Here is a 24,378-nt window from a genome sequence, read left to right on the forward strand (position 1 = left end):
TGTTGCATTTTTTTCACTCACAATGATGTTTTCCAAGTTCACCCATGTTGTAGCATGTATCAGTACTTCTTTTATTTACTACTAAATAATATTCAGTTGCACAGATATACCAAAGTTTGCTTATCAGTTCATCCACTGATGAACATTAGACTGTTTTCACGTTTTGGCTATTGTGAATAATGCTCCTGTGAAAAGTCATGTACAGGTATTTATCTGAGTACCTGTTTTCAATGCTCCTATGAAAAGTCATGTACAGCTATTTATCTGAGTACTGTTTTCAAGTTTATTCTTTTTGCTCCCCCTCCTTAATCCATTTCTGGATCTCTTTATAAGTCATATTTGAAATTTTAAAAGATGTTTTAGAAGACCCCACAGTGGTGAAGAATCAAATATATTTAAGCCCCTAAATGAGTGCCTGGTACATAAGCAGTATGGCGATTCCTCAAAGAGTCAAAAGCAGAACTGTCATTCGACCCAGGAATCCCATTACTGGGTACATATCCAGAGGAATATAAATCACTCTACTATAAAGACACATGCATGCGAATGTTCATTGCAGGACTATTCACAATAGCAAAGACATGGAATCAACCTAAATGTCCATCAATGATAGACTGGATAAAGAAAATGTGGTACATATACACCATGGAATACTATGCAGCCATTAAAAAAAATGAGATCATGTCTTTTGTGGAAACATGGATGGAGCTGGAGGCCATTATCCTTAGCAAACTAATGCAGCAACAGAAAACCAAATACCGCATGTTCTCACTTATAAGTGGGAGCTAAATGATAAGAGCTTATGAACACAAAGAAGGAAACGACAGACACTGGGGTCTGCTTGAGTGTGAAGGGTGGGAGGAGCAAGAGCAGCAGAAAAGATAACTACTGGGTACTGGGCTTAATACCTGGGTGATGAAATAATCTGTACAACAAACCCTGTGACACCTGTTTACCTATGGAATGTCACTTGTACCCCCAAACCTAAAATAAAAGTTAAAAAAAAAAGAGCTCCTCAATAGACGATAGTTGTTATTACCAACAATAACAGTTAACACAGCGCTAAATAGCATACATGTGAATGCACACTTCATAGAGAATTGTTGCAATCTGGAGGCAGGTGTCAGTGGGGACTGGTCCCTTGAATGAAGATTCGCCCTACAACCAACTGTAGCCTTCGCCCTACAACCAACTGTTCACCTCACACACTTCCTGGTGGTTGACGAAATAGGCTGGAAGTTTTTCTCAGCGTTTGTCTCTCTCTCTCTTTTTTTTTTTTTTTTTTTTTTTAACAGCTGAGTCCTCTGACCACTTTTTACCATGGATCACCTGCCAGCAGCAATGGGGCAGGAAGGGAGGCACCAGACTCACCTGCCCCTCAGGTAGATCTTGGGGGTCTGCCAGCCTCCAGGGGTTTCCTTCAGCCCTGCCTTCTCGCAGATGCGCCTCGCGTCTCTCTTGAGCTTGATCGGCTTCCGTTTCAGGGGTCCTTCCCGGACCTTCCGCCGCAGGAACAGGGGCCTCCCCGCTTCCGGTGCTTGTGGTGGTTCATCTTCCGCTGGCGGGTTTTCAACACGTTTTTGTGCTGCATCTGAGGTGTGTCCCAGGCCTTCTCATCCGCCTGCTTGGCCCCTTCCCCCATCTGGCTAGGGAGACACTCATAGAATTGGGCTGGAGCCGCAGTCCCTGGGGTCCGGGCATCCAGTCTGGGCAGGAGGCAGCGGGCTGTAAGCCAGCTCTCCCGGAGACTGATGGACATCTTCCTGGGGACCAGCATCTCCTCGAGCTCCAGCTGGGTTCCCTTGCCAGGGAGTGAGGCAGCCCTACTTGGGCCAGTTGGCTGTGTGCTTTCATGGGGCCTGCAGGCGAGACTGCCCGGCACTCCAGAGACAGGCCAGGGCCGACTGCAGCCTGCCCAGGAAACAGCCCTGAACAGCTGAGAAGTCAGGCGCACTAGGAGTGTGGTCTGTGGGTGGCGGCCCTGGTCTCAGGGTAGCATTCCACTGCCAGGCTCAGGGACTTACGGTAGATGGTAGGTCGGAGCATTTGTCTCATTTATCTGCCATGTTAGAAAATAATCACTAGTCCCCGCTCCCCAGGTTTGCCAGTGGACTTGCTCTGGGTTTTGCCCTGAAGTTACACAAACGTTGTAAAAAGCAAATGGAAGGAGATTGTTGTCTTTCTGATTGCATAACTTGGCATTAAAGGAATCTCTAATTTATTTGTTTAACATGCAACTGCTGACATCATTGCCTGAAGCACTATCAAGCTGGTCTGATCCCAGCTTGTTCGCCACCCAAAGTCAACACCGTTTAAATGAATTGTGACAATAAAAATTCCATTTCTATCTAGAGCCAAATAGCTGCTCAAATCATACGAAGTATGTGGATGTGGGGGATGCACTGAGCTGGAGTTTAGGAGATCTTGAGATATTCCTAATCTTGCTGTGACTTCTTTTGTGACTTCCAAGAGCACAAACCCCAGGCTTCATTCTACTTCCTCATTACATGAGGTTATTTTTTCTGATACTATGTACCTCAACAAAGGTTGCAAAATGTAGCCTGTATTTATTTATGTTATTATTGTCAATTGAGTCAAAATGGTTATGAGTTGTATAAGTCACTATTTAGTCACAACTAAGGTTGATGTTGATGTTAGGTTTCTAACGTTAACCATACCTTTTTAAAAAATTCTACGAAGGGGTCTTTCATTTATTACAATATTAATTATATTGGTGAGAGAGAATTGTGACAAATGAATTAACTCTGCTACTTCTTGTTCCTACCAAATGCCAATCTAATACTCTCGCTGAAGTGGCAGTTTTAAGAAAGACATGTTGTCTTCCTTAAACAAACAAAACATTCCTCTTTATAATAAACAAGATCCTTATTCATGTATGTATAATTAGGGCTCCTCCACTTGTCAAAAACTAATTCAAGCTCTGTTTTTACTCACTGTATAGCTCTACCTTCTCAATGTATCATTTTCCAGACAGATGAAACCTTTTAGAAAATTTTCCTGAATGGTAAAAGATAAACACAGCAACAAGAGATCTTTGTTATCTCAAAGCTGAGTGACCCAACTGAGTTATCGTCACAGCTTAGGTCAAACTTTAAACAAAACAAATACCATTATAAGCAACATTTCTTTACAAGAAAATATTTCCTAACCTTGCAGCCTTGTTGAACTTGACACAGGACACTGTATCATACAGACAAGCATGCAGTCTTTCACACGAGTCTGTGATGCTACAATTTCCACCTTGCCATTAGAAGGTGTTTAAGGGCAAGGATTTGTATCTCTGGTGCCTAGTAATTCATAGTCTGATGCTGAATGAATATGGAAATGATTAGTTGCATGATTCATGTTAGCTGCTAAGTAACGAGGTTTGATATATTCCCCTTTCTGGAACTTGAAAACTCTAGGAACAAGTAGTTACCAGTATTGCCCAGACGACCAGAAGTATTTTAATGCTTTATTGTGAGTATTGAGTGGATTTGTTCTGGGAAAAAAACAACAAATTGTCTGTCTGTCTGTCTTCTCCACTGAACAACAAGTTGTTTCCAGGAAGAAACTACGGTAGTAACCCCTTATCCATATTTTTACTTTCTGCTACTTGTTACTCACAGTCAACAACAATCCAAAAATATTACGTGGAAAATTCCAGACATAAATAATAATTCCACTGAGAATGTTGTGTGTGAAACAAACTTCCACGCAGTGGAACAAAATTACACTCAGAATGATATGCGTGAAAATTCCAGTTATGTTTCTATCTTTATGCTGGAATTTTCACACACACCGTTCTGAGTAATGTAAAATCTCACGCCATTCCACTCTGTCCCAACAGGGACATGACTCATCCCTTTGTCCTATGTTTTCAAGCTGTCTCTGCTACCCACTGGTTCCTCACTTAGCCAGCTCAGTTATCAGATTGAAGAAACATAGTATACATAGGGTTTGGTACTATCCGTGGTTTCAGGCACCCACTGGGGTCTTGGAATATATCCCCTGTTAAGGGGAACTACTGGCCGGGCGCGGTGGCTCAAGCCTGTAATTCCAGCACTTTGGGAGGCCGAGACGGGCGGATCACGAGGTCAGGAGATCGAGACCATCCTGGCTAATATGGTGAAACCCCGTCTCTACTAAAAAATACAAAAAGCTAGCCGGGCGAGGTGGCTGGCGCCTGTAGTCCCAGCTGCTTGGGAGGCTGAGGCAGGAGAATGGCGTAAACTCGGGAGGCGGAGCTTGCAGTGAGCTGAGATCCGGCCACTGCACTCCAGCCTGGGCGACAGAGCGAGACTCCGTCTCAAAAAATAAAAAAAGGGAGGGGGGGAACTACTGTACATCTTATCCATTTATATAACTGTACTGGCTAGTAAAGTACCTAGTTCCATAATAATTTATAAAACTGTTCTGTCATTGTTAAGTCAAATCTTTAAGGAGTTAATCATGAAATAAATAAAGTGGGATGAGGGCTCTACTATGAAAGGTAATTACCAGGCCGGGTGTCGTGGCTCATGCCTGTAATCCCAGCACTTTGGGAGGCCAACGGAGGCAGATCACTTGAGGTCAGGAGTTTGAAACCAGCCTGGCCAACATGGTAAAACCCCGTCTCTACTAAAAATATAAAAATTAGCCAGGTGTGGTAGTGCACACATGTAGTCCCAGCTACTCTGGTGGCTTAGGCAGGAGAATTGCTTGAACCTGGGAGGCGAAGGTTGCAGTGAGCCAAGATTGCACCACCACTCCAGCCTGGGTGACTGAGCAAGATTCCATCTCAAAAAAGGAAAAAAGACACGTAATGACCTCCCGACTGACAGTTTTGCACAAAGGAGGCTTCATTCCTTTCGAATCCTTAGTTGAAGTCACTCTTTCCCACCCAGTGTAAGGGAAATGGAGAGGACCAGGGAGATTTGGGCCACCCCAATTTAGAAATAGTGAAAGTCTTTCCCGAGTCCTGTCCCCATGACATGCAAACTCAGAGTCATTATGTCCTATATTAGTTTTTCAATGGTATGAAAGTTCCTCATTGGAATTCCAACAATTGCCTTTGAAATAATCACATTTCTTTCAAGTGCGAGAGGAGCTGCTAGAATTTCTGGAGCAAAGAATGCTGCCTGCTGGAATGTTTTCAGACACCAACTCACCCCTTCAGCCATTCTCAGGTGAGCATATTAGACCCGTCTCAAGGCAGTCTAGTCCCTCTGGGCCTACTGAAAATGGATAAGAGCTACAGAGACAGCACATGGGCCCATCCCGCACCAGAGACCCCAGAAAGGGAGCAGAGCTCCTTTGGGGTATGCTACTGAGTAGTTTCTGGGAGATAAAAAATTAAATTTTCCTAAAGTTGTGGAATAGTAGAAAGAACACTGGGTGAGAAAGAAAGGAGGGAGGAAGGAAGCGAAAGAGGAGAGGAGGGAGCAAGGGAGGGGTATTTGGAGATCTCATGGTGATAAAACCCTCGTAAGTAAAGCAAAGCAAGAGATTTGATTTCCATTTTACTTATGAGGAAATTGAGCTTCAGACAAGTTGTTTTGTCCAAATCTCACCAATCAGTAGAGCTGAGACTTGAACCCAGGTCTTCTGATTCCTGGTCCCATGGCCTTTCTGCTACGAATACTACAGCATCTTTCTTTCTTCATTTTACTTAATTGTGTCAATTGAAAGTTTCTGAGAAAGATTTATTGGCACACGGGTGAAATAGCCTGTGTGCAGGGACATTTGATGTAGCAGTGTCTGTGATCAAAAGTTTGAACATTTCTCAATAAGGAAATGGCTAAATAAATTATAATACGTAGTCTCTAAAAATATGAGACAGTTTGACATGCCCTCATATGGCACGATCTCCAAGATACACTGTTAAGTGTAAAATAAGCATGATGCGTAACAGCCTGCACAGTAGTCACCCAAAGTTCCCAGGGGAGAACAGGAGGATTGCCTCCCGTAAGCTGAACTAGAATCGGCAGCAGCTCCTCTGCTCCACCCTCCCACCCAGCCAAGCTACAAGGCTGTGAAAGTCACTCAGTATTGCTTTTGGAGCAGCTCTCTGCAAGTCTGGACTCTGTCTCCCGAATGAGAGGCCTTCCACATAGAACTTCTACATGGAGTAATTTACTCCAGGTAGGTGCCATAGGATAATGATAAGAAAAGAGGACTTCTCAGCCCCACTACAGACAAACAATTCAGGATTTTGAGATGCAGCAGAGAAGAGCAAGTGCACACAAGTCTACACAGAAACCGTGGGGCCAGAGCAGAAGTGTGGATCTCCGTTTTTAAGTGGCAGCACCAATGGTGCCCTCAAGCTTGTGGCTCAAGCTGACAACTGGCTGCTCCACTAAGAGCATGGCAAATTTGCCTCAGGCCTGTGGTGAATCATTTGGAATACCCAGAGTTGCAAGGCTGGTGAAGAAGTGATGACCCAAAGCTGAGAGGGATCCAAGGACAAGTCAAGAGAGTGTGACAGCAGTGAGCAAGGGCCTCCTGGGAGGGCACACCCAGATGCCACGCAGTGACTCAAGGTGGGGACAGTCATCAGGGTAGCCTGGGGTTGACATCTAGGAATAAGGTATTTTGAGTTACTCCACCCTCCTCCAGTCTGTACGGTTAGACTAGATGGGCACAAAGCTCATGCCGCAATGCCCACTCAAAGCTATTAAAGGATCCCAAAACAATCTCAACCTGAGAATTTGAGGCTACCCAAGGGTAAATTTGGTATACATCAAAGGGAACAAAAGGAAGTTATTAGTAGCCAGGATGACTGTGGGACTCTTCCAGGGTTTTTTGGAGCCAGGAACTTCACAAAGGACTTCCTGTGAGACTCATACATTCATTTCTACCAATAGAAACTGTTGACATATTAAATCATGTTGTACATCATAAACAATTTTTAAAAATAAATAAATAACTCTTTGAAAAAAATTTGATAGACCAAACAAAATTGCCTATAAAATATTTCTCATGATTAATACAATCCTTACAATTAATAGAATCCGTTCTGACTTTCCTATTTCCATGGTTTGATTAAAATGCACGTTTGTTGTGCACATGATAGTAGTTATATTTTACTTGATCAGAATTCTCTTTCTTCCATCCTAAATGTGCTCCCAGCTACATCTGAACAGTTTAAAGAGATTTCCAACCCCTGAAGAATACTAACTAGAGCTTTATTTTGTTCATTATGAATTCAACTTTTTAAAAATAAATTATGTATAAACTTTCTTTCCCCTAGTATGTCATTTATAACTAAAGACTATATAATCCTTTTGAGAAATACATTGCTAGCCGGGCACGGTGGCTCACGCCTGTAATCCCAGCACTTTGGGAGGCCGAGACGGGCGGATCACGAGGTCAGGAGATCGAGACCATCCTGGCTAACCCGGTGAAACCCCGTCTCTACTAAAAAATACAAAAAACTAGCCGGGCAAGGTGGCGGGCACCTGTAGTCCCAGCTACTCGGGAGGCTGAGGCAGGAGAATGGTGTGAACCCGAGAGACCGAGGTTGCAGTGAGCCGAGATTGTGCCACTGCACTCCAGCCTGGGCGACAGAGCGAGACTCCGTCTCAAAAAAAAAAAAAAAAAAAAAAAAAAAGAGAAATACATTGCTGTCCAGGGTTCTATTATTATGGTATATTATCACATAGATTATATTACTATTCTATTATATATGATATGTGATTATATAATATTATTGTAATTGAGCTTGAAGTTATGTCTTAATACACGTCTTTGTCCTTAATACATACTTGATTGGACACAGTTCAGGGATGGGAGAGACTCAGAGATGGGATGAATTTTAAAGATAGATAAGGCTGATATGGCAGACTCAAACCTATGGGCTACATTGGTCCTACAGAGTGTCACATTTGACCCACATATTTTTAAGTATTACATTAACATACATATAAAAATTTATAAGTTTCAGGCCTGGGGCGGTGGCTCATGCCTGTAATCCCACCACTTTGGAAGGTAGAGCCAGGTAGATCCCTTGAGGTCAGGAGTTTGAGACCATCCTGGCCAAGATGGTGAAACTCCCTCTCTACTAAAAATCCAAAAACTCAGCCAGGCATGGTGGCGGGTGCCTGTTATTCCAGCTACTCAGGAGCCTGAGACAGGAGAATTGCTTGAACCGGGGAGGCGGAGGTTGCAGTGAACCGAGATCGTATCATCGCACTCTAGCCTGGGCAATGTCTCAAAATAAAAAAAAAATTAGAAATTTCACATAAAAATTCAAATTGGGGACTTCTTTTAGGTAAAAGGTCTGGAGACTACAGTCCTGCATTCACTTACAACAGGCAGAATGGGAAGTGAGCCGCAGCTGGCCCAAACCCACTTTGCCCCAGTCCCCACACAGCCCTACCTGGCTCCGGCAGGCACCTGAAATCTCCACACCCCACCCCTAGTCAGGGAGTGTGAGGGCGAATCAGAGCTAGCTAGCGATGGAGGCGATCTGGGGATGAAGGCAGAGTCACGGCTGAGAGTTCTGTGCATGTATACACTGTGCATAGCACCGTGATGTTACCATTTGATGCAGCACCAGAAGGTTCTGCTTAATGTCAAAGACTGCTCGGGGCTTTGCCCTGGTATCTGGGAACTCAAGGATGATCAAAGGAAGAGGAAGAAGGCACTCATAGCAGCATGACCAGGGAGAACAATGAGTGTCTGGTGGGTGCAATGAAAAGACATTGACCTGTGAATGACCTTGAGCATAATTTAAGCTTCTCTTTGTGATTTGGTCATTTTTATGCATGTCAGATATTTTACTGTGCACCTCCGTGCAAGGATGTTTTCAAGAGTTCCTGAGACCTGTGGCACCTCTCGCCTGTGCTTGATGGACTCAGACTCCGTCCGGTCTCCTCTCTCCATGACAACCTACCGTGCGATAAGCTTGCTGTCTTTCTCAACCACTCCCTTACTTACAGGCATTTGTCTAAGGAGGGTCTGGGAACTCCTGGAGAGCAGCACCTAGGCTCCGTGGCAGGGATTTTCTTTGCTTGTTGCATCTTGTTTTCTTTGACTTGTTCCTGGATTCACATCTCATGAGTTTCCATCAACCTAGTCTCCATGCCCAACCTCCATTGCCAGATAAGAAGGAAACTACGTGGTACCCAGTGTATCCATGAAGGGTGCTCTTTGGTCTTCAAAAACCATACTTACCCTATAGCACTGGTCATAAAAAAATATTTTTTTTTTGTATTTTTGAAAACAAAAAGCAATTTTTTTTTTGTTTGTTTTGTTTTGTTTTGTTTGAGACGGAGTTTCGCTCTTGTCACCCAGGCTATGATCTCAGCTCACTGCAGCCTCCACCTCCCAGGCTCTAGCAATTCTCCTGCCTCAGCCTCCCAAGTAGCTGGGACTACTGCCATGTGCCACCACGCCCAGCTAATTTTCGTATTTTTGGTAAAGATTGGGTTTCACCATGTTGGCCAGGCTAGTCTCAAACTCCTGATCTCAAGTGATTGACCAGCCTTGGCCTCCCAGAGTGCTAGGATTACAGGCATGAGCTACCACGCCCGGCCTAAAAAGCAAATTTTTACTGTTGGAAACGTGCATGGCTATGGTTACCAAAATGCTCCAGTTCATAAGTGTTTACAATTTGAACTCCAAATATCTACTTATGAAAGATGCTTCCCCAATTTATGAATAATTCAAGATAACAAATACATTTTATTTGAGGGCTAGGCGAATTTGTAATAAAAACAACTTGGAAGATTCAATCCTATTTCCATTCTTTCTTCTACTCTTTTTTTTATGAAAAAAAATTTAAACTGGTTCTTGTCCAAACTCCCCTTAGCATGGCAATACTTCTTAGACCGCCAGCTCAGAAAGGGAGGGAAGAGAGTGACAGCAGCTGCGAATGTCTTCCTGCCCTGCGCTATCAGTTCTTTGATAGGATTGCTGCCGTCTCGTGTTGATTGTCTACATCTCCAGTATGTTCATTTGCTTTCTACCTATTAATACTTACATGCACATCCATGCACATGCAAATGTACATATGCTTTCCACTCATTGTCATTTGTTTGTCCTCATATAAACTTAATCTAAAGTGTGTGTGTCTGAATCAGCAATGTCTCCAACCAATTTCTCTTTCCACTTTCTATCTCTCATAAATGTGGATGTATCAGCCATGCCCTTATCTGAACCCGTTATCTACCAATAATAGCCCCTCCCAAACCATATTAGTGCTTCCCTAGGAATGTTACGCTCTCAGAGGTCTGATTAACTAGACAAACAAGGCATGGAACTCCAGCCCATATTTCCAACACAAACAGTAGCCGTTTTTTCTGAATTATGACTTTTGCCTTTGAGAATAGCGAATGTAATGTATGAAGACCAAAAGCATTCCTCAAGACAGTGATTTGGTAGCATCTTTTTCTGGAAGCATAAGCCATCTTGAACACAGATATGAATGCAGAAGTGAGTTAGGCATTAGTATGGAAACATCCAAAGGATTATTAAGTCAGAAGGCATACCTGCCATCACACTCACTGTTCTCAGCTGCTTGCTGAGTGCATACTGGGCACATTTATGCCCAGAACTCATGGCTTTCCCCCCTTGAAGTAAATCAGGGAAGAGAAAAATTACTTTTCAATAAAATGGCTACCCAGTCAAGAACAAGAAAGGGTTTTTTTTTCTTTTATTTTTGGTGTTTTGTTTGTTTTGTTTGTTTATTTTTTGAGACGGAGTTTTCTCTTGTCGCCCACACTGGCATGCAATGGCGCAATCTCAGCTCACTGCAACCTCCACCTCCCAGTTCAAGCAATTCCCCTGCCGCAGCCTCCTGCATAGCTGGGATTACAGGCACCTGCCACTATGCCCAGCTAATTTTTGTATTTTTAGTAGAGACGGGGTTTCGCCATGTTGGCCAGGCTAGCCTCGAACTCCTGACCTCAGGTGATCCACTGGCCTCGGCCTCCCTAAGTGCTGGAATTACAGGCATGAGCCACCACGCCCAGCCTAAGAAATGTTTTAAGTCAGATTTAAACTGAGACATGTTTATGTACAGCCATAAATCCATAGAAAGGACATTAGAAAACAGCAGCATAGGCCAGGCGCAGTGGCTCATGCCTGCAATCACAGCACTTTGGGAGGCCGAGGCGGAGGATAACTTCAGGTCAGGAGTTCAAGACCAGCCTGACCAACATGGCAAAACCCCATCTCTACTAAAACTACAAAAATTACCTGAGTGTGGTGGCCTCCAAGGTTCAAGAGATTATCCTGCCTCAGCCCCCTGAGTAACTGGTACTACAGGCATACACAACCATGCCCAGTGTATTTTTTAGTAGAGATGGGGTTTTGCCATGTTGGCCAGGCCGGTCTCAAACTTTGAGCTCAAGCAAACTGCCCACCTCGATCTCCCAAAGTGCTGGGATTACAGGCGTGAGCCACCGTACCCAGCCCACTATGCCATTATTAACTTCAATGTTGAGCTAGGGCTTCCTAGGTCCTCAAACTCTCTGAGATCAAGAATGGTCCTCTATCCTGGGGGCAAAGATGAATCTTTATGTGAGAACAAAGTGTTCCCAGAGGCAGATAGAGCAGGATTCACAGGATGAGAACTGGGCAGGGGCTGTCTATGCAATGGACAGTGACAGTGCCATCTTCCCATTCTGACATGGAGCCATATCCTTGTAAGGTCCAGTGATCCAACGTTCTATACGTAAATCAGTGGGTTCTGCTCTGAATCTGTGTTATTCTTCAAGGGCAGGGATTACATTAGAATTTCTTCTCTTTGAAAAGATAACTCTTTTCAAAGTGATGAAGATTCGCACATACCCCAGCATTCTGTAAGTTCTTCTTTATGAGCAAATCAAAGTTGTGCAGCCTTAATTTAAGCCTATTTCTATTTCAGTCCTATGTGAATAGAGGGAGACAGAGGGAATTATCAACAATTCTTTGGGAAAAAGGAAACAACTCTAAAAGCACCTAAAGATACAAAAGCTGTCATTTAGCTTTATTTTTGGAGGCCAAGTAATAGCCATTCAACATTTCACCACTTAAGCCTAGCATTATTCAAATATACACAGCAAAGTATAAAGGCTAGAAATATATGTGTGTGTGTGTATATATATGTATATATATATATATATATATTTTTTTTTTTTTTTTTTTTGAGACAGGATCTCACTCTGTCGCCCAGGCTGGAGTGCAGTGGCATGATCTTGGCTCACTGCAACCTCCAGCTCCCAGGTTCAAGCGATTCTCCTGCCTCAGCCTCCTGACTAGCTGGAGCTACAGGCGTGCATCACCACGCCCAGCTTACTTTTGTATTTTTTGGTAGAAACTATGTTTCACTGTGTTGGCCAGGCTGGTCTTGAACTCCTGGCTCTAGTGATCCACCTGCCTTGGCCTCTCAAAGTGCTGGGATTACAAGCGTGAGCCACCACCCCCAGCCCTAGAAATAATTTTTAATTACCAGGCTGGAAGAAATTAGATACATATCTATGACATATATTTTAAGAAGCAAATAACTTCCTATTACATAGAATAATAATAATAATTTGAAGTCCCCTAAAACCTTGCTACTCAATGTGTGGATTAAGGACCAGCAGCATGAATGTCCCTTGGGAGCTTTTTTAGAAGCAAAGCTTAATCCAAACCTACAAAAGCTGCAAGCTCAGAAAGGGAGGGAAGAGAGTGATAGCAGCTGCGAATGTCTTCCTGTCCTGCGCTATCAGTTCTTTGATAGGATTGCTGCCGTCTCATGTTAATTGTCTACATCTCCAGTATGTTCATTTGCTTTCTACCTATTAATACTTATATGCACATCCATGCACATGCAAACGTACATATGCATATGCTCTTTAACAAGAGCTGCAGGTGATTTGTATACATATTAAGTAAATACTCTAAGCTATACACTAGTCCATTTGCCTCTTCAGTGTAGTCAGTAATGATGAAGAACTTTTGAAAATTACATTTATTTCTATTGCAGAAAACTCTCCATCATAGTTCTCATTAGTTCCCTTTAAATATAGTTATTAAATGAAGGTAAGTATACTAAGCCACTAATCCCTATCTCTACCCTCCAGCAGCCCTCTCATCTCAAAAAGATGAAAAAAAAAATTTTTTTTTTTTTTGAAACAGAGTCTCTTGCCCTGTTGCCCAGGCTGGAGTGCAGTGGTGCAATCTCGCCTCACTACAACCTCCGCCTCCTGGGTTCAAGCAATTCTCCTGCCTCAGCCTCCTGAGTAGCTGGGATTACAGGTGCGTGCCACCACAAACAGCTAATTTTGTATTTTTAATAGAGACAGGATTTCGCCTTGTTGACCAGGCTGGTCTCGAACTCCTGATGTCAGGTGATCCGTCCATCTCAGCCTCCCAAAGAACTGGGATTACAGGCGTGAGCCACGTGCCCAGCCAAAAATTATTTTATTTTATTTTATTTTTATTTATTTATTTTTTTTGAGACGGAGTCTCGATCTGTCGCCCAGGCTGGAGTGCAGTGGCCGAATCTTGGCTCACTGCAAGCTCCGTCTCCCGGGTTAACGCCATTCTCCTGCCTCAGCCTCCCCAGTAGCTGGGACTACAGGCGCCCGCCACCTCGCCCGGCTAGTTTTTTTGTATTTTTTAGTAGAGACGGGGTTTCACCGGGTTAGCCAGGATGGTCTCGATCTCCTGACCTCGTGATCCGCCCGTCTCGGCCTCCCAAAGTGCTGGGATTACAGGCTTGAGCCACCGCGCCCGGCCCAAAAATTATTTTATACTTGGCAAACCTATTATGACAAACACAGCTGGAATGAGGAATGGTGCAGGCAGCAATGGGCAGCCCACATGTTCAAGAGAAGCCCTGGAGGACTGGAGAGAAGCCTGAAGGCAGCGCTACACTGGGAAAAAGTTGAATGTACTGAGTATTGACATCACATGCACATGTAGTTGGCTGTTCTGCCTCACAAATCATAAAGATCTCTGATTTCTGACCTTGCCTGTTGACGGGGTGCTCACATGGGTTACCAGTTTCTGCGTTTGAGTTGCTGGTTCCCTGGGGGTATGCTCCTTTCTGGGCCCTGCTGGTTTTCAGGCATGTATCCTGTCAAGAAACTATTGCCCCAGGACCCTGATCTTCCTGAGTCCTCAAAGACCACACAAGACTCTCTTTTAACTCTTCCCATAAACCCAAAACCATCTCAAGGAACAACATGGAGTCATTATCTAAGACAAAAAAGGAGGTCAGGTGCGGTGGCTCACACCTGTAATCCCAGCACTTTGGGAGGCCGGTGCAAGTGGATCACCTGAGGTCAGGAGTTCGAGACCAGCCTGACCAACTGGTAAAATCCTGTCTCCACTAAAATACAAAAATTAGCCAGGCGTGGTGCCACGTGCCTGTAGTCCCAGCTACTCAGGAAGCCGAGACAGGAGAATCGCTTAAACCCGGCAAGTGGAGGCTGCAGTGAGCCGAGATTGCACTACTGCCTTCCAGCCTGGGCAACAGAAGGAAGTTCTGTCTCAAAAAAAAAAAAAAAAAAAAAAAAAAAGCAAAATTCAAGTTAAAAGTGTCTTTAGGCTCAACACAACAAAGCTGTGTCTGATTCAACAGCAATACTTTGTGGCCTCCTCTTGCATTTGAGAGAGGCTTATAGGTGGTGTGAAATCTCTCCTGGTCGGGCGCGGTGGCTCAAGCCTGTAATCCCAGCACTGTGGGAGGCCGAGACGGGCGGATCACGAGGTCAGGAGATCGAGACCATCCTGGCTAACACAGTGAAACCCCGTCTCTACTAAAAAAATACAAAAAACTAGCTGGCGTAGTGGCGGGCGCCTGTAGTCCCAGCTACTCGGGAGGCTGAGGCAGGAGAATGGCGTAAACCCGGGAGGCGGAGCTTGCAGTGAGCTGAGATCTGGCCACTGCACTCCAGCCTGGGCGACAGATCGAGACTCCGTCTCAAAAAAAAAAAAAAAAAAAAAAAAAAAAGAAATCTCTCCTAAGTATGAATTTGTGCCTGCTTTAGAGAATCAGATGATGGGGAAAATCTACAGAAAGAATTGTGGTTCTAATGTCAGAAGGACTTTGAGTGAGTGAACCTGAACTCGCTGGTTGGGCAGTGAGATGGCTGGGCAGGTATAAATAACCAACCAACAAAATGGTGGCCTCAAAAAAATCAACCAAGACCAAATCTAGCCCACTGAGAATTACAGACCCCTGCCAGATGCAAATGTTTCCTGGAAGACCAAGTTTATAAGAAAGTACAAATCAAGCTAGGTAGATAGCACAACTGCCCAGAATGTCTCCCTAAAATCAAACTCCCAGTTTAAATGAAGCCACTTCCAATGGAAATGTCTTTTAAAAAGTACAACGTTCTTGTAGCATCTTTTTGTATGTGTTGTGTAAATGAAGAGTAACAATTTTTAATTACTAAAAAGAAAGAATCCCATTATTTTACATAAGCATGCTCAATAGTACAATTTATAATACAAAGAAAATAATCTGCATAAGTTTATAAAATATAAAATTGTTTTATTTTTAAAACATATTCACACAAAATAACAAATTGTGTTGCTACCAAATACAGAATTGGCCTTATTAAGAGAGGGAGTCAGAGTGTTCATAAGTAATAATGCGATTACAGTGATTCTAGGGTGACCCCACCAATATAACTCTCCCTTCTCAGCAAATCACCCTATTCTTCCCCAGATAAATACTTTCTCCTCTGCCCAACTGTTGCCTGAAATTGGACAATTGAGTGTCTTTTCTTTTTCCGAGACAAGGTCTTACACTGTCGCCAAGGCTGAAGTACAATGGCACGATCACGACTCACTGCAGCCTTGACCTCCTAAGCTCAATTGATTCTCCTGCCTCAGCCTCCTGAGGAGCTGGGACTACAGGTATGTGACACTAAGCCTAGCTAATTTTTTAAGTTTTTGAGGAGATGGGGATCTCACCCAGGCTGATCTCAAATTTCCTGAACTCAAGCAATCCTCCTGCCTCAGTCTCCCAAAGTGCTGGGATTACAAGCATGAGCCACCTAGCCTGGCCAAAAGTCATTTTTACTTAAAAGTTTTTGTCTCCTTGTAAAAGACAAATAGATCTGAAGAGAAAAGACAGTCCTGTTACTTAAGTATTTACATCTCAACAGATATTTTGAAACTCTGAGCATGAGGCAATGTTCAAGGTACTGGAGATAAGAGAATGAGGAGGGTCCCTGCCCACAGATCAGGCACAGCCTAGTGAGGAGACCCTGGTACTCATGAGTCGATGTTGGTAAGTTGATGGTTGCTAGGAAGGAACTGGAGTGAGCGACAGAGGAGCACCGGAGTAGTTACGTGTCAGCACTCCCGAGTCAGGAATGGGTAGAGTGAGTAGAAACTTACAGACACACAGTGAGCTGTAGTGAAGTAGAGAAGGCAGAGGAGACTCATGGAGGAAAGGAATTCCAGGCATGTTCAAAAGCATAGCAGGGAGAATTGGACGATGGGCTGGAAAGTGCCTGGTACGGTTGGAGTCAAGGGAACAAACCAGGAAGTGAGAAGAGATGGGGCCGCACTTTTTCTTTGATCTCTTACTAGGTTTTAGATACTGTGCTTTAGACCAATGATGTCATTTGATCCTGGTGACAATGCTGTGAGTCGAGCCAGATTATTACTCCCAGTTTACAGATAAGGAAGATAAAGCACAAAGAGATTATGTAACTTGCCCCAGAGTCTCAGGGCCAGGCTTCAAGCCAGGGGTCTGCTAGCATCTTCTAGTCATGAGAGAGGGAGGGTCAAGAAGCATAAAGCCACGGAAGTCTTCAAAGAGATTTGAGGTGACAAAACAGTGCGTGCCAACCCGAGTGTAAAGTACACCTGCCCACTCGTGCTTGGTTTGAGGGCAGCCTACTAGGTGGATTGACACAAAGCAGAGGACAACTTAGAGAAAATTTAGGGCTTCCTCCTTTGCACTCATGAAGATAGCATCAACCTCCGAGAAGTTATGACCCAGAGCTATGCAGGGGATCATACCCAGAAGCTTAGAAGGACCTCTCCCCAGGTCTTGTGATTCGAAACCTTTAGCCATTAGGCCAAGGGCTCACCATCCCCCAAGGGACTGCAGAAATCGAATCTCTGTGTCCCTTATCTCCCATCACCAAACATCCGGAGTAAACTGCCATGAACAAATATTTCATGCTGCAATACCAGCAAATCCATAAGGTATCATATGGTTCCTTGCGCCAGATTCAGCCGAGTTCTCTGCTTACCTCCTGAGTGCTGCCACGTTGCCCTCTAAAACCACTGCCTCATCACGTACAAACTCCTTTTTACCTTCAACCTTGTTTTTGGAGGATCCTTCCCACCTCCTTGCCTTAACTGAAGCCCCTGAGGACATCACTTTGCAACAGGCTTTTCTCTCTCTCTCTTTTTTTTTTTTTTTTTGAGACGGAGTCTTGCTCTGTCACCCAGGCTGGAGTGCAATGGCACATTCTCGGCTCACTGCAACCTCCACCTCCCAGGTTCAAGCAATTCTGCTGCCTCAGCCCCCCAGATAGCTGGGATTACAGGCATGCGTCACCATGCCCAGCTAATTTTTGTATTTTTAGTAGAGTCGGGGTTTTGCCATGTTGGCCAGACTGGTCTCAAACTTCTGACCTCAGGTGATCCACCCGCCTCAGCCTCCCAAAGTGCTGGGATTACAGGAATGAGCCAATTCTGTGTTTTTTGCCACCTAAATAAAAGCTTCAACAGCCTGGTTTTCTCTATCTTTTCTGCCCCCTCTGCCATCCAAGCAACTGTCACCCAGCAGTCTGCAAATAACTTTCTCTCCAGTCTCCCTGAGGCCACCCCCATCTGTTCTCTACACTGAACCTAGAATTTTCTTTTCTCTTATATGCCCTTTCTGTCTGCAGCCCTCCTGTCACTTCTAATCATCCCAAGGATGAAGGGCGGCGTCCTCAGCATGGCTTGCAAGGGTCTGCTGGCTCAAACCTCAGCCAGGTGCCCACACTCATCTTTTCCAACTTTGCTTTTTCTCTGTGCATTCCTGCTACTGTGGCCTGTCTCAGTTCATCAAGTGTTCCTTGTTTCCTCAGCACACAGGCCCTTTGTCCAGCTGTTGCCTCTGCCTGGACACCTTTCCCCCTCCCCAGGTGGCTCCTGGTTGGGGTTGTGTCTTTTGTGGAACTAGGTTACTGATATGGTTTGGCTGTGTTCCCACCCAAATCTCATCTTGAATTGTAACACCCACAATTCCCATATGTCATGGGAGGAACCTGGTGGGAGGTAATTGAATCATGAGGGCAGGTCTTTCCCATGATTTGGTTCTCGTGATAGTGAATACGTTTCATGAGATCTGATGGTTTTAAAAACAGCAGTTTCCCACACGAGCTCTCTTTTTACTTGCTGCCATCCATGTAAGATGTGACTTGCTCCTTGCCTTCTGCCATGATTGTGAGACCTCCCCAGGCATGTGGAACCGTAAGTCCATTAGACCATTTTCCTGTTTAAATTACCCAGACTTGGGTATATCTTTATTAGCAGCATGGAAACAGACTAATACAGTTACCTTCCTTCTAAGTACATAATTCTGGTTTAATTGTGTATTGTTGGATGATTGTCTAATTGTTACATCCTCTGCTACTGACCTACTCATCTCTTCAAATAAGATGTATTGACAATCTACTCCATCCTAGGCGCTGGAAGTAACATTGAATGAAAAAGACAAAAATCACTGTCCTCTGGAGTTTATCGTCTATGGAAGGAGACAGAATAACTAATTATTTAAGAAAAAGGTCTCATATCTCGATGACTAGCACTATAAAGGAAATAATTAGGGAATGGGGAGGAGAGCAAGCTGTGTATGTGAGAAGGGGTGTGCAGTGGGTTGCAATTTAAAATAGGATGATTGGATGGCCTTGTGAGAATGTGACATTGGAATAAAGTCATGAGAGGAGGGAGGGAATTTGGAAAAGCTCCAGGCAGAGGGACTAGCAAGCACAAAGGCCTGAAGGTGGCAAGGTGCCTGATTTCCTCTTGGAGGACCAGTCTGCTGGCCGGCCTGGTTAAGCAGAAAGAAAGGAAGAAGATGGAGTCAGAGACAGCAGAGGGAGGTATGGGAAGGAGACCCCCTGGAGATCTTGCAGGGAGGACCAGCTTCATGGGCGTGTCACCTGGACAGTCACAATGGACCCCACACTCAGAGTCCTGTGTTGGATCTAATGCTCTGCTCTCTTGAAATTCTTTTTTTTTTTTTTTTTTTTTTGAGACGGAATCTGGCTCTGTCTCCCAGGCTGGAGTGCAGTGGCCGGATCTCACGGATCTCAGCTCACCGCCTCCCGGGTTTAGGCCATTCTCCTGCCTCAGCCTCCGGAGTATCTGGGACTACAGGCACCCGCCACCTTGCCCGGCTAGTTTTTTGTATTTTTAGTAGAGATGGGGTTTCACCGGGTTAGCCAGGATGGTCTCAATCTCCTGACCTCGTGATCCGCCCGTCTCGGCCTCCCAAAGTGCTGGGATTACAGGCTTGAGCCACCAGCGCCCGGTGAAATTCTTAAGAGTTTAAGCAAGGCCCAGCACATTTTGCAGTCAGTCCTGCCTGTAGGAGCTAGTGAGTCACTGTTCCTTCTGCCAGGTCTAATCTAGTGGAGACCTTGGCTCTCCCTCTAAGCAAGACAGAGAGCCCATTTAAGGTTTTGAGCTGAGGAGTGGCATGATCCCACTTACACCTTAGCAAAGTCCTTCTGGCTGTTCTAATGAGAAGAGTTGAGTTTTAGTAGCAACGGTAGAAGCAGAGAAGTTGGTGAGAAAACTCTTGCAAATAATCGGAATAAGAGATTCCAGTGGCTCACATCTCTAATCCCAGCAATTTAGGAGGCCGAGGAGAGTGGATCACCTGAGGTCAGGAGTTCAAGACCAGCCTGGCCAACATGGTGAAACCCTATCTCTATTAAAAATAAAACAAGACCTGGCGCGGTGGCTCATGCCTATAATCCTAGCACTTTGGGAGGCCGAGGTGGGCAGAACACAAGATCAGGAGTTAGAGACCAGCCTGGCCAATAGGGTGAAACCTCGTCTCTACTAAAAAGACAAAAATTAGCCGGGCATGGTGACGCTCTTGTAATCTCAGCTACTCGGGAGGCTGAGACAGGAGAATCGCTTGAACCTGGGAGGTGGAGGTTGCAGTGATCCAAGATTGCACCACTGCACTCCAGCCCAGGCAACAGAGCGAGATTCCATCTTAAAAAAAAAAAAAGTTAGCTGGGCGTGGTGGCACACACCTGTAATTCCAACTACTCAAGAGGCTGAGGCAGGAGAATTGCTTGAACCTAGGAGACAGAGGTTGCAGTTAGCCAAGATGGCGCCACTGCACTGCAGCCTGGGCGACAGAGTGAGATTCTTCCTCAGAAAAATAAAGAATAAGAGGTTCGTTTGGCCTGGGCCAGGGTGGCAAGACTGCTTGTATCCTGGTTATTGGGGACATGTAGGGTGAACAATATTTCCTGACATGTGGACTATCAAGTATAAGAAAAGATGAGTCGAGGGTGGAGTTGATGACTTGGGGTGAGTATCTGGAGGATGAATTTACCCTCAGATGAACCCTGAAAGGGTGAAGGAGCAAGGTCTGGGGAAAATCAGAAGTTCATGTCAGGATATATTACCTCTGAGATGCCTGTGGGTCATCCAAGGGCATCGGCCAAGAGGCAAGTAATGTTTTGGAGTCCAGAGTTGAAGTGAGAGCTGTGGGCTCTGGGGTCTTTTAACAGACGAATTATAGTTGTACATATTTACTGAGTATAAAACAATGTTATGATTTTTGAATATAATATGAAATTATTAATGAGTGACTTAACTTATCCATCACTTTCAGTATTTGACTTTTTTTCTGTGATGAGAGCATTTGAGATTTACTGTTTTAACGGATGGAAATGTGCAGTACTCGGTTATTAGGGATAGTCACCACACTATGCAATAGATCTAAAAAAAAAATCAAACTTATTCCTTCTGCCTAAGTGACGCTTTGTATCCATTGATTATCATCTCCCTGTTCCCCCAACCTGCTAGTCTCGGATCACCATTGTTCTGCTCTCTGCTTCTGAGAACAGTTGTTTTAGTTTTCACATATAAGTGAGAGCACGTGGTGTTTGTCTTTCTGTGTTTTGCTTATTCCACTTAGCATAATGTTCTCCAGTTCCATCCATATCATCACAAATGACAGAACTTCTTCCTTTTATAAGGCTGACTAGAGTTCCATCATATATATGCCATATTTTCTTTTTCTTTCCTTTTTTTTTGAGATAGGGTCTCACTTTTTTTTTTCCACTGCAATGGCACCATCTCAATTCACTGCAACCTCCACCTCCTGGGCTCAAGTCATCCTCCCACCTCAGCTCCCCAAGTAGCTAGGACCACAGGCATGCACCACCACATGGAGCTAAGTTTTTTGCATTTTTTGTAGAGACGGGGTTTTGCCATGTTGCCCAGGCTGGTCTCAAACTCCTGAGCTCAAGCGATCCGCCCACCTTGGCCGCCAAAAGTGCTAGGATTATAGGCTTGAGCCACCACACCTGGCCTGCCACATTTTCTTTATCCATTCGTTTATCCACTGATGGACCCTTAGGCTAATTCCATATCTTGGCTATTGTGACTAGTGGTGCAATGAACATGGGCACACAGACTTCTCTTCAACATGCTGATTTCAAATTTTGTGGGTAACCCAGAAGTGGGATTGCTGGATTATATGATAATTTTATTTTTAGTTTTTTGAGAAACCTCCATGCAATTTTCCATAATGGCTGTATTAATTTACACTCACACAAGCAGTGTACAAGGGTTCCCTTCCTCCACATTCTCACTAATACTTGTTATCTTTTGTCTCTCTACTAATAGCCGTGCTGACAGGTGTGAGGTGATAGCTCATTGTGGTTTTAATTTGCATCTCCCTCATGAGCTCTGTTTCTGCTTTTTGTTTTTTAAATAGAGATGGGGTCTCACTGTGTTGCCTCACCTAGTCTTGAACTTCTGGATTTAAGGGCTCTTCCTACTTTAGCCTCCCAAAATGCTGGGATTACAGGCATGAGCCCCTGAGCCCGGCCGGCTCTGTTTTTATGCTCAACATATTCCTACCTTTTGTGGGAATATAGTGCCTGGAAGATAGCAGATGCTTAATAAATATTTGGTAAATGAATGAATGAAGCAATGTAGAACACACTAGGAGAGTTGACATATGGGAAAGTGTTATATAGTACAGAATGAATAAAAACCAAACCACAGTTAATCCGTAACATCAGAATTTTCCTTTAAGAGAAATTGCTCATAAGAATTGGTGAGGGAAAAGATGAGATTGCCTCACTCGTGACTACTCTCTTGTTTCAGAAGGAAATGAACATCTCGGTCTTGCATCCATTTAATGAGTGCTTGTGTACTAGGCTGTGTGCTAAACACAGCCTTCTGTCCTCTCCACAGCCCCTGAGGCATATATATTCTCCAGTTTTTTTGTTTGCTTGTTTGTTTGTTTTTTGATACGAAATTTCGCTCTTGTCACCCAGGCTGGAGTGCAATGGCATGATCTCGGCTCACTACAACCTCCGCCTCCCGGGTTCAAGCGATTCTCCTGCCTCAGCCTCCCGAATAGCTGGGATTACAGGCGCATGCCACTGGGTCCGGCTAATTTTTGTATTTTTAGTAGAGTCAGGCTTCCACCATGTTGGCCAGGCTGGTCTCAAACTCCTGACCTCAAGTGATCCGCCCGCCTCAGCCACTCAAAGTGCTGGGATTACAGGCATGAGCCACTGAGCCTGGGCTCTCCAGTTCTTGAGTAAACACACCAAGGCTCTGAGAAGAAATCTGTCCCCAGGTTATAGAGGTAACTAAGATATGAAGGTGGGGTTCCAACTACTTCACCTCCCATACATAAAGGCAATTTGTTCTTTTTCTTTGGTTCACATCTTGTTATCTCCATAATCTAATCTGAATATTCTCAGGAAAACCATCTTGGATTTTGACTCCCCTCTCCCCCTAAAAAGATTGCCATACATTTGTGTTTTCTTTTTCTCCTACAAAGAGGGGTTGTTCTCTGTAGGAAAATTTGGATCTCAATTCTGTGGTCCTTGTGACTCTATTTCCAAGGAAACGTTAAGAAATTCCTTCGCAATTGAAGTAGACAGACAGGCCAGAGCTTATGACCCCAGCTTTTTTTTTTGTTTGTTTAGAACTGAAACCTCCATAGGAATAGCTGCAGTTCACGGAGTGTGTATCACAAGCAATTACTTCCAGGTCTTATTGAAAATCCTCACAGCAACTCTGTTGTTATTATTACCTTTTTTTTTTTTTTTTTTCTAATGAGGTAAACTTAAAATCAAAGTATGATCCACCAAACCCTGATTCTAGTCCAAGCTTTTTTGTTCAGATCTTGTGAGTCACACTATCCCAGTAGATTCTCAAAGAGGAGCTTCATGAAACTCTTGCCCTGTCCCTCTACCTTCCTTAAGAACTACTGAATCAGGCCAGATGCAGTGACTCATGCCTCTGACAGCACTTTGAGAGGACGAGGCAGGTGGATCACTTGAGGCCAGGAGTTCGAGACCAGCCTGGCCAACATGGTGAAACCTTGTCTCCACTAAAAAATACAAAAATTAGCCAGGTGTGGTGGCGCATGCCTGTAGTCCCAGCTACTTGGGAGGCTGAGCAGAGAATTGCTTGAACCCAGGAGGCGGAGGTTGTAGTGAGCCAAGATTGTACCACTGCACTCCAGCCTGGGCAACAAAGCAAGACTCCCCGTCTCAAAAAACAACAACAACAAAAAAAAAAAACTACTGAATCAGGATCACAGCTTAGGGGCTGGGATCTCTTTGTTTAGACATCCAAGAAAATTCTTATGTAGTCAATTTGTATGACATTTAGGAGCTGATGCCTTGTTTTGTCAGAGTTTCTACTGGTAGAATCTTCAAGATTCTTTTTTAATAAGCACTGTACATCAAGGACTATTTCAAATTACCTTGGATCCTGAATATGGTCTCTCTTAATCTTTATTATTCTTATAGATAAATGAGGGGCGGGGGGAAGTGGAGGAGGAAGATTAGTAAAGTTCCAAGTAAATTATATTTGTTCTTCCCAAACAAACGAAGAATGAGGGTTATGCAGTCAGAAAAACCAGCAGGCTTAAAAATGTAAGAACTATACATTTAATGTGTATAGTTCTGGCCCAATTTAAGTATTTGCCTCAGTGTGCCGTCAGTGGAAGGAAGGAAGGAAAGAAGGAAGGAAGGAAAGAAGGAAGGGAGGAAGGGAGGAAGGAAGGAAGGAAGGTAGGAAGGGAGGGAGGGAGGGAGGGAGGGAAAGAGTGACACTATCACAATAGAAATTATGTACTTGAACAACAACAAAAAAAGAGGAAGTAAGGAACTTGATGGGAAAGACAAAATGTAGAGGAAAGAGAATAAGGAAGGGAGGCAATAAACAAAAGACGATAAAGTT

At 44.2% G+C, this 24,378-nt stretch overlaps 1 pseudogene; it reads right to left on the reverse strand.

Moving 5' to 3' along the window:
• Positions 1–1,367: 1,367 nt before the first annotated feature.
• On the reverse strand, positions 1,368–10,542 carry LOC104656652 (annotated as a pseudogene).
• Positions 10,543–24,378: the final 13,836 nt, after the last annotated feature.

Source organism: Rhinopithecus roxellana, chromosome 3 (genome assembly GCF_007565055.1).
Source record: "Rhinopithecus roxellana isolate Shanxi Qingling chromosome 3, ASM756505v1, whole genome shotgun sequence".
Taxonomy (NCBI): domain Eukaryota; kingdom Metazoa; phylum Chordata; class Mammalia; order Primates; family Cercopithecidae; genus Rhinopithecus; species Rhinopithecus roxellana.